The following is an 11,837-nucleotide window of genomic DNA, read 5'->3' as shown; positions in this document are numbered from 1 at the left end:
AGCCAGCCAGAATTTCACTTCAAAATGCACAAATCTGTGGTTCTATTTCAATTATTCATCAGAAACTTGTGGATTGGACTTGACTCCCTGAGCTTTCATTTCTCTGAGCTTCCCTGCATAGACTAAGACTCATTCTTGAAGAAAATGGGTGTAAACTTTTGCCCAATCTGTCAAACTACCCATGCACTGCACAAATATGCACTGACAGGTTTTTTGAGGCTTTGTGTTTTAAAAAAACAAAACAAAACAAGGAGTTTTTTACTGAACCTGCAGTTTAGAGTTTCATAAATCTTCATTGGACAAAATTTGCTTTCTGAGTCATGACTTCTCGTGATTTATACCTCAATGTATGCTCTTTGTCACATTGTCACTTGGGTTTTTAGAGAGAAAATGGAGATGTGAGTGAAGTTAAATGTAACACTTGGAACCAATCAGGAACATTTAGATCAATTACTCTGATTGTCCACTATTTTGTTAGTTGGGCAAAAAGAAATAAACAAAAAACTCCACAATATTTCTGAGAGAAAATCCTTATTGTGAGTGTTTTTTTAGCTGAAAACATTTGGCAAGCCCCATTTACCACTGCTCTGCTCTCAACATGTGACAGATTCATCCATCTCACACATGAGCACCTCTTCACGCTGGGATGAAATGCAGCCACCCACAGCTGAAATTCACATTACAGGAGTGCACAAGCACATAGGAAATGCTTTACAAATGGGAAAGCAGGCGTGAGTGCCTAAATTCTCAGCTTTATAAAGTGCTAATCCTCCTCTCTTCCCACTCAGCTGTGCTAATGGCTCACCTACAACTCCACTATTGAAAAATCTGCATTTCTGTGTATAATGTGTGTCTGTATTTCCTTCCTGTTGTACCTACCTAACCCTGTTCATCAGCTCACCTTTCACATCCTGCTACAAAGCTTTGAATGGTGAGCCCAGTTAAGAGGATTCACATTCCCATCAGCTGTTTTCCCCTGTTTTTTGGGTTTTTTTCCCTTTGGTTGCTTGTTTGTCTATCAGTGATTAAGGCTGAAGTTCCACTCATTAGTGAAGTGTATTAAATGGTAATATCAATAACTGACAACAGCACTGCACTGAGACTGTTCCAAAAATCTATATCAACAACCCAAAGAGAGCTTTTGGAACATTGTGTCTCCAGGCATGGTGGAAATGTTTACTCCCTGCTTCCTGCCTGGCTCGAGATCGATGTCAGGGATAGAATAAAGTACCTGCCAAACACAGTAGAATTGTGCTCCATGATTTCAAAAACTCTCTTACACTCAGAGGCACCAAAAAAAGTTTAGGTGGATTTGGGGGGGAAAAATAGATTACAAAAAAATTAAAAAGAAAATAACCATCACACCTCTATGTGAATTGCTTCAGCAACCATCACTGACAAAGGCAAGTTGATATATACTTATAACTTTTACTCTTAGAAATAGAAATTACTTAGAAATATCTTGTAATATTGAGGTTTCAGTCTAAATAATTTTCCATTTTGGGGAACTTCTGTGACAGATGCTACATAGAAATGTAAATCATAACTGTCCTTATCATAAAGATCTTTCAAGACATAGCAGATGGATGAAATAAAACATTGGTAGTGGTGCTGGGAGAAGTTAGTTGCAGAATTAATGGGATATTTAGGCCAGGAGAGGAAGATGAACATTTTTAAAACCAGCTTCAAAAAAGAATCACAACTTATCAATAACCTACTTATTACTACTTAGCAATAAATACTAGTAATAAGTACTCTAATTGCATGATGGAGAAATCTTACTGTGAAAGAGAAAACTGTGTGCCTACTTCTGTGTGGGCAGGGGATGGCTTAGTTTCACAAAGAAATACAGGTTATGCAACCACGTTGCTTGTCTGTGTACATTTTTAATAATTTTCACCTAATAATGGCAAATTTCATATGTATTTGACAAAATATCAGAATCTCAACGATATTAAAATCCAACAAGAGTTGAAGGTAGCCTCAGTGCCATTTCTTTCATGCCAGTGGGGAAGATTTGAGACAAGGTCCGTGTCCAGATGCCAAATCAGCACCGTCTTTTCTTGCCTTTCTGCCCAAAAAGGTCAATATGTGGTGCTTGAGGGTCAGTGGCATCACCAAAGGAGTGAAGGGGCTTGGGGAGACAAAGGCCAGGTCATGAGGGACTTGAGACATTGAGTAGTAAAATAAATGTGAAAAGTTAGAGTGGATTCTTGAATTTAGTAAGATCAAAGTGATTGATTTGGAGTGAATTCCACAATTTGAGGGTGTTGCATTCCAACAGAGCCACAATGGGAGACCAAATGTGCTGCTCTGCTCCTCAGTTTCAATGACAACTTGAAATCTTGTGCCTCTTTGGTAGGAAAAGGATCAACAGGGCTTCAAGTCTGAGTTGGCTTGAAAACATCATTTGTTTTCTTAAAGAGAATAATCAGACACAATGTCCCTGTCCCAAATCCACTTCATTCCAGAGTCCTCCCATATCCTGCTCCTGAGGGCCACTGAGGATGAGCAGCTCATATTCAGAAAAAAGCACTCCTATTGCTCTGTCACAGGATGAGGAACAGCTCTCTACAGAGCAGAACAGAAAATATGTGTACTGTGTAACGCCACAAGTCTTCAGTGCTACTTCCCAAGGTTAGCAGGATTCAGCTCCTCAAATCCTCAGGAACTGCCTGTTAAAGGCTCTTCAGCACTGTTACAGTCCTTGCTTTCAGGAAGCATTTCTTGACCTTATATTATGTTTTTATATTCATTCAAACACCTTGTCCTTGTAGAGAAATGAATTGTCCTAACGCCAGGAGAGATGGCAGCAATAAAACATTTGGCTGTCATTGATGGGTTTAGTTCCCTTTAAGAAATTCTCTACAAAGAGCTCACCTGATCCAGCACCACCCTCTCAAACCAAGACCACTAAACCAAAATCCTTTGTGAGAAGATAAAAACACACCTTCAGATCAGAAGTGCAGCACCAGCTGTAGTGGTTCTTCAGCAAATGGGGCATAGGGTCTCTGGATTTAGGATAGCAAAACTGGAGAACATTCATCCATGAATGTTTCAGGTCCAACCTCCCCCTCCAAGGGAGCTCAAAGTTGGAAGGGAGAATAAAACTTAAAGCACAGAGGTCTTCTCTCAGGCCTAGGGTGGGATTCTTGGGTTATCCTGTGCAGGGCCAAGAGCTGGACACAATGATCCTTGTGGGTCCCTTCCAGCCAGGATATTCCGTGGTTTTGTGATTGTTCCAGTGACCTGCTTCAGAAAAAACTATTGCATCTCAACTCCAAAATACACAGGCTGAGGAGTGCCCAGTGTAGTTAATAATTAGAATTGAGAATATAGGGGGAAATCCTGAGCTCAGATCCCACGACTGATACTCGCATGGATGTTTCTCTTTGTTTCCAGCCCACAGGTTTTCTAATTCTCTGTGTGTTCTTTTTATAACAGTTTAAAATCTTAATCCAATTAAGATCCAATTAATCCAACTGCTACCTTCCAGTGCAGACAATGGGACTGTTATTTGCATGGATTGCATGTCCCACCTCCTCTTTCCAGTCCATCTGGCTTTGGGTGTGGAGACCTATCCCTGACTCCAGCAGGAAGAGCATTCATCTCTTAATTTAAAACAACCCATCTTAATTACTTAAAGAGTTTCTCATGAGGTTTTTTTTGGGGAGGGCAGAATTAACAGATTCTTGTCACTGCTCAAAGAGAGTTTTGTTGGTGGAACTATCTGGGAAGTCACTTAAATCTCATCAAAACTGATGACAATATTTCCAAAGTTTAGTTCACGTAGCAGAGCTGATTATTTTGTTTGTCACAAAAGGAGAATTGCATGTGGTAGGCGACTAAAGGACTTGCTTATTTTTAGAAATTAATATTTTTAGGTGTTGCTATGGAAGCAGCTTTGAATATGATCAGAATGGGATAACGCAGGACTTAAAATACACTTGCAGAGAGCTGCCTACTCACTCTCTGAGCACCCTAAAGATCTCAGGAAATCTATCAGACGGCATCAACTGTAAACACAAAGGGGAGACATTACATAACTCCAATCAGGTGAAATAATTTCGTAAATGGATCCTGAGATATGAAGTGATGAGGTGCAATCTTAAAAGAGAACATGCACTGCAAGCTGGAAGGCGTCGATTCCGGATGGAACTTAAACCTTATTCAGTAAAAATCCTCTGTGAAGGAAGACATTTCCTGCACAACAGAAGAGAGGTTGATATAAATTTGTAAAATTTATAAATAGAAATAAACATTTAGATAAGATTGTCTGTCCAGCTACACTCCCAGCGAGATCTTCTGAGCTACATGAATAAAGAGCAAGATCTCTGTCCAAAACATAAGAACTTCAGGCAATATTGGGTTAAAAATCCCCCACATTGTGCTTGGCTGGATACTTCTCTGTATCTTTCCACTTTATCTTTCTACTAAATGCTAGATTATTTATGGTAATTCACTAGAGGTACCAGGATGGCTCTGTTCCCCAGTCATGATCCTCTGCTCAGGTGAGAGCTCACCTGCAGTGCTGGGATCTGCTTTGAATGATGTGGAGCTGTTGGGAGGGGTCCAGAGGAGGAAGAAGAAGATGATGCAAGGAGAACCTCTGCTCTGGAGCAGGCTGGGAGAGCTGGGGGAGCTCACCTGAGGAAGGCTCCAGGGAGAGCTCAGAGCTCCTTACAGGGCTTAAAGGGGCTCCAGGAGAGCTGGAGAGGGACGGGGGACAAGGGATGGAGTGATGGGACAGGGAGGAATGGCTTCATGCTGACAGAGGGCAGGTTTGGATTGGATATTGGGAAGAAATCCTTCCCTGGGAGGGTGGCAGGCCCTGGTACAGGTGCCCAGGGAAGCTGTGGCTGCCCCTGGATCTCTGGAAGTGTCCAGGGCCAGGTTGGACAGGGCTTGGAGCAGCCTGGGACAGTGGAAGATGTCCCTGCCATGGCAGGGGTGGGACTGGATGATCTTTTAGGTCCCTCCCAACCTAAACTTTCTATGATTCTACAATATATCAACAGTGGGCATGAAGAAATATTGTGAGGAGTTAAATCCATTAAAACTTCCACTGAAAAAAAGGTGAAGAGCATGGGAAACAAACAAGTCCATATTTTGTCTCCATAAAACCCACAAGCAGGCCAGCTGCCATCTCAGGTTTTACAAAGCACTGGTTGTGTTTTGTCCCCTTTCCCCACTAAACCTCAGCCCTGGGGATGGAATTCCACAGGCAGAAAGGTGAAAATGGAGAGGTCAGAGTTTTGTTTCCTCCTGTCACCCTCTGAAATTTCCACTTGAGAAGAGGCGCAAAAGTTGCTGAGACTTTTACAGATTTGCAAATCTTTTCATCTTGGCTCCTATAAGGAAACTTATATGGCTGAATATGAGGAAAACTTCAATCTCTTATGTAGACTTTTTTCAACATTTGTTTCACAGGGGCATGATTTGGCCCATAATTGAAGAGGTAAAAGAATGAAAAATAAGTCAGTTCTCCTGCAGATATAACTTTTGAGTGGATAAAAATCTCTGAAAACCAAATAAAATATTATTTTATAATTTTTCAATTAACTTTTATTTAAAAGTTACTTCAAAAAAAGGAGATTTTGGGGGGCACTGATTGGCAGAGGAATAAAACAAGGTAAAAAATAGTGCTGAACTAAGGGATTGCAGCTCCATTAAGAACACACTAATGTGTGCCTGCACTTTTTGATGCTCTACAATCATCTTTAGAGTTGACAGCACTGACACTTGTGAGCTCAGTCAGCCCAGGATCCCATCAAGAAAAGAGCAGGGCCAGGGAATTTGTCAGTGTCTTCAGGCACAGATGAGTTTCCAGTCAGCAGCTGCAGCCTGACTTCCAAGAAACCTTGATAACTGAAGTATTTCCAGTAAATATTTCCATCTCCTGCAGGTTCATTAAAAATTCTGAATATTTTCTTAGTACAGCACACCTGATCTCACACCTGCTCTGTTCATGGCTGGGAAATTAAGAGCAAGGTGTAAAAAACAAAACAAAACCAGTGAAAGCTGACTCTGCAATGTAGTTTGAAACAGTAAATTTAGTGTGAAAATGAGTTTTTTTCAAGCAGAGAAGACACTGGTAATTCAGGGCAGGACTTCCCTGGATGGTCAAGACACATAAATTCAAGACTGCAGATTAATGAACTTCTCAGTGCCTCTCAGTGCATTAGGTGTTTATTCAAAGCAGATTTAATCAATTAAACTAAATAGAGCCCAGAGAGTATAAATTTCCAGGGACAGGACTGTGAATTCAGCACCTTTCTTGAGGGCCTGGGAAAGACAAGTGAACAGAAGCACTGCAGGGGATTGAATCTCACAGCCAGGACAGTAAATTCATTAAAAACACCACAGAAACTCTTCAGGGTAACAACAGATTCCTATTTTGGGTTGGTTTGGGATTTAGTGTTCTGAGGTCTTCTCCTTATCATTTTTCTAGGTCTGTTTATAAAGAATTTAGTGATGGAGCTGAATTAATTTATGTCCTTGTCACCAACATCCTTAAAACTCCAGGATTATTTCTGTGCCTACACCTCTATCTAAATCTTCCCCAGGCCTGACATTGGCAATGGACCTTCCAAGCATAAAAATGGGATTGACAAAACAATTTTCTCTGGAACAGGCAATATGAATTTTCATCCAACCAAATCTTAACGGCATAATTGTATTTATTATTACTCATAAGGCATCTGAACAATTCTGACAAAATGCAGAAAATACAGGATGGAATAGACTAAAGTTAAAAAAAAAAATAAAAAGGAATAAAAAGGAGTGACTGACAAGGTAAAACAACCTTCTCCTTTTCTAAACAACACGTGCATGAATGTGAGGAAATAGTTTAATATTTCAGGAATTTAGAATTGTACAGCAAATTGTGGCTAAGTAAAGAAAAACCACTGTGTTGTGAGGGATGTGGATACCCATATCCTGTCCATCCCTGGATAATGTGTTTATCTGTTGGCCTTCTCTGAACTCCCCCCAACTTGTGAGCATTTAATTCCTTTTGCTGTCAAGCTTTTGAAGCTGGATCATGCAAACATTCATTTAAGCTCTGGTCAATAGTTCTGCAGCAGTTTATTGACAAAGCAAGGTCTGGTTCAGAGCCTGGGTCACCCAGCACTTTGCAGCATTGCAGTGAGTTAATCCAGCTGGTGATTTGAGGATTTAAAGTGCAGGTTATGCAAATCTGCTCTCCAGCTTCTTGTGGTCTTCTTTGCCTGGAAGGAAAAAATAAAATACCAACAATTTTACCTTGCTGCAGACAGAGGTTTTCCACTTTCTTATTTTAAAAAAAGCTTTATCTCCGTGGTGTTTGGGGGTCTTTTTACATTTGTATGCATTAAAAGACACCATGAAATCCACACGTTCTTTTCTCTCATCTACTCCACTTGAAATCACCTTGAAGTAACAAATCCTTGCTGTTAATTGATTGAAAAGTGCAGCCCCCTTTTACACTGGTTTTGAAATTCAGCACACCTTGATTCTCTATCACTCGTGTCCCCAATGTCTACAGAACAACTTTTATGTGTTCCCTGCTGGAGAAAGTGGAGGAAAAAGACCAAAAAAGTTCAGTGCTTTTCTTAGCTCCAATTTGCCTGGGACTTAGTAGTGACAAAAAAAAAAAAAAAAAAAAAAGAAAAAAATTATAATAACAGTTATTCAGAGTGAAAAAGAAGGGGAAAAAAATGCAATTCAATTTCTAGAATTATTCCTTGTCACAGAATTTGACCTTATTTATGTAAATTCAGTAAAGATCTATTTTTTTTTTCTCAGTCTGGACCTCCTGATTGCTTCATTCTTCATTATAGCATCCCTTTACTCAAGGACTGCAAACAAAACAAAGACCTGATGCTCAGGGACCTGGTTTAGTGGAGAACCTGACAGTGCTGAGTTAATGGCTGGACTCAATGATCTTTGAGGGCTTTGCCAACCTGAATTGATTCAAAGTGTTCTCACTTTACTTTTTGTAAATTTGGACTTTTCTATTACATTTGCAGTTTAGAAAAGAGAGGAGGAATAAAAAATCCAAAGAGAAAAGTAGATATTAATAAGAGCATAAAATAAAACAAAAGCAAAGCCATTTGAATAAGAATCTGGTGCAAAGTAAGGGCTTTGTTCTTGTTGTTGAAGTGTTTCTCACCTGCCAAAGAAGAAGCTCTTAAGGGCTCTTGAAGAAGTCAAGAGAAATCTGACTCATAAATAAACATTCCTGTGCCTTCCATCCCTGCCACATTACATCTCCCTTGCAATTAGAGAAATTCAAGAACAATCTTAAATCCCATGCTGGAATGAGATTTGGGCATCATTTTGAGCTGTGCCAGGGGCCCGTAGGAGAAAGTTATCCATGCCCATCTCCTCACCTTCCCTTTCCCCCCTGTGCTTCTGCAGGCAGGCAGAGGGATTGGTTCAGCTGAAAAACCAACACCAAGTTAATCAGTTTCCAGCTGATAAAGTCTCTAAACTGTTCCTTTGTGCACCCATGTGGATCCCAGAACACAAAAGCTCTGTGTAGAGCTCCAGGCTGGAGTGGCTGCACACCCACAGCTCCAGAATTGCTTCTTTCTGTTTTGGAGAAATGCTGCTACATGGCAGGGTTTAATACCTGCAGAGGATATTAAATAGTAGGTGAACAAATTGTTTCAAAAGTGAAAGCTCATTTTTGGCTTCAATTCCCTCTTATTCCCTGCAGGGTATATATGATAGGACTGTCCTGTAAGATGTAAACATGGAATTTTTCTCAAACCCTGAGAACAACATCCTGCCCAGTGCTCAGTGTATTCCCAGCACGCCACAGAATGACAGGTTAGGTGTTTTCAAAGGTGACAAAACCTCCAGTAGCTGCCAATTACTTGATATAAAGTCTCCTTTCTGTCAGTGAATTGGTCACTTATCATTATAAAAGTGATGAAACAATTCCAAGTTAAAAAAAAAAAAAGCAACAAAAAAAAATCAAATCAAGTAATGAGCAAATGTATAAAAATTATTTGATTATTTTAATGTTTAATTGATTATAAATAGGTTTTACATGCATGCCTCAACCTCTCCTTTTCCCTTCCATATTTTTCTACAAAAAAAGAGATTTAATTTTTCAAGCCACATTTTCTGAACTCCCTTTTCATCCAAACTTTTCCTTTCTTCTTCCTTCATCTAAAAAGAGTGAACTGGTCATTTATGCTCTTCTTCCTATCCTTTGCCTTGTTTAACCCATGATCCCAGCTTTGACTTTAAGCTTTATTTCCATGTCTTAAACTTCGTTTCAGGTTCGTCAGTAAGAGATATTTTCTCCTGTATTTTATACTTCATGTCAGGTCTCAGTCTAACTCTCAGCAATCTGTGGGGGAAAACTTTCCCCTCTCCTGTGGAATGAGGACATGAGAAGGGAAGGTGTCATTAACCCATTTCTCATTTCAGATCTGTTGCCTCTCACAGAAAAAACCTAATTTGTCTAATTTACCTAATTTGTCACATACTGGGCTGGCAAATGAGACAAGAAATAACTCTACCCTTAGAGCTCAGTGATCCTGAGCCAGAAGGTATCAGATCCACTGTTTTCTCCTAAAATTTCTATGCAATTTTTAACCTTTTCCTTCCAGCCTGGCCCATTAGGAATGTCACTGTTTCTTCTGAGCTACAGCAGTGGTAATGAAGTTTTTCAGCTGCCAAATGTCTGTGCATCCTCTTCTGATGTAACAATAAAGCTTCCTAAAACCCTCCTGATTGCTCAAATATTCAGCAACTGAATAGCTAAAAATAGCTTAGGTGCCCTCTGAACCCTCCTTTTATCTGCACACTTGTTTTCTCCTCTCTCTGTCCAAAAACTGATATTACAGTGGTTTCTTTTTCCTTCTCTGATCTGCTCCCAGAGGATACACTTGCTAAATTAGAGCCATCGAGTGTTTTAGAGTCTGCATCCTTTTTTTGGGTTAGAAAATCCCAGATTGCAGGAGTTTGTCACAAGTACTAAAGTTGGTGACATTTTTATTGCAGTAAGATGAAATTTTCTTATTGTCAGACATTTTGAAGCCGTGTTGTGACATCAGTACAGAATTTCCTGTATCATCCCTGGTGTCAGTTACATTTGCTAATCTGACTGCACCAACCTGCAAATCTGAAAGATTATTTGTGATTCTCTTACAAAAATGGGGTGAACATTGTGCCTGAAACTGCTCCTGTTTTGTCTTTTATTTTTGCTTTTAAGGATCCTTTAATAAAAAGGGTATTTTCCACTCCCCACAAGCTCTTCTTCACTCAATATTACTGAAGTCATTTAATGCAATTGTAAAAATATTGCCCCAAAACTGACAGGAATGAACATAAATATTACAGTGGGGTTTGGGACAAGCCCCTGTTTCAGTACTGGCCAAATTTATTCTGCAATCAATGTGCAAAAACCCACAAAGACTAACACGTACAGATGCTGGATGAAGCTGAATCTGGCACTGTCAGCCAGATGAGGCAGGAATAGAAACTCATTATTTCACAGAAACAGTCCTTTAAATGCTGTTCATTTTGTCTTTTCTCACACTGAAGCCTTAACCAGTATGGTTTTACGTTTTAAATGCCCTGTCTTTTGTGAAATCCTCCTTGCTGCTGTTTATTTTAACCCCAGCTTTAACAAGCTGTTCATCCTGAACATCACTGGGATCCATGGGTTTAAAGCCAAACAGAACTGCAGGTTTATTTAGTGGAACTGTGCACATCTGCAAAGCAGGAAAACTTTTTGCTTTGTTCTCAGGGGCAACATAAACTTTCTTTCAGGGAAGGTAACAATAAACAGGAGACAAATTCATGGTGCTTCTAGATGTATTTGGACAAATATCAAATGTAAAATATCTGACTATAATAAAAAGTTGGTTAAATTCCATTCCATAAGAATGTCCTTATTTGTAAAATAGTGTCAGTCAAGGAGCCTTTTTGTGAAATGACACAGCTCAAGAAGAGTTTGGACCATGCTGTCAGGCACAGGGTGGGACTTTTGGGGTGTCTGTGTAGGGCCAGGCTTTGGGCTCAGTGATCCCTGTGGGTCCCTTCCAAACCAGGATATTCTGTGATCCCATGATCACAGTGGGTTGTGAGTTACTCCTGACTTCCCACTTGATTGTAATGCTGTCCTGAGATCTGGCTTTCCTTTTCAGCTGACTGCTAGGTCTGGTCAGGTACCAAAGGATATTTTACTCTTTACAATGAAAATGTAAATGTGTATATCTATTTCTATTTCTATTTCTATTTCTATTTCTATTTCTATTTCTATTTCTATTTCTATTTCTATTTCTATTTCTATTTCTATTTCTATTTCTATTTCTCTACATTTTTATTTCTATCTACATTTTTATTTATATCTATATATCTATATATCTATATATCTATATATCTATATATCTATATATCTATATCTATATCTATATCTATATCTATATCTATATCTATATCTATATCTATATCTATATAAATTATATAAATTATATATTAAAAGTATATATCATATCATATTATAATGTCATATTTTAATATTTTAATATTTTAATATTGTTATATTGTTATATTTTTATAAATATAGATTTTTATATACACATATGCACACACACACATATCTAGATATAGATATATAATGTGTACATATATATATATATATATAATATGCAGTATCAAAATCTGGACATTTTGATACTGCATGGACACACAAGTTGTTGCTATGTGTCCCAATAAAAAGAGCAGGAATATCAGGCTTGGAAAAATTCCTAAAAAAACCTTAAATCTCAAAAAAAAAAAATACTCCTGAGTCTAAAAATATATATACCTTAGAAATATGGAAATTCAGAAGAGAA

Source organism: Cyanistes caeruleus, chromosome 1 (genome assembly GCF_971803275.1).
Source record: "Cyanistes caeruleus chromosome 1, bCyaCae1.hap1.1, whole genome shotgun sequence".
Taxonomy (NCBI): domain Eukaryota; kingdom Metazoa; phylum Chordata; class Aves; order Passeriformes; family Paridae; genus Cyanistes; species Cyanistes caeruleus.
This window is presented reverse-complemented; position numbering follows the sequence as displayed.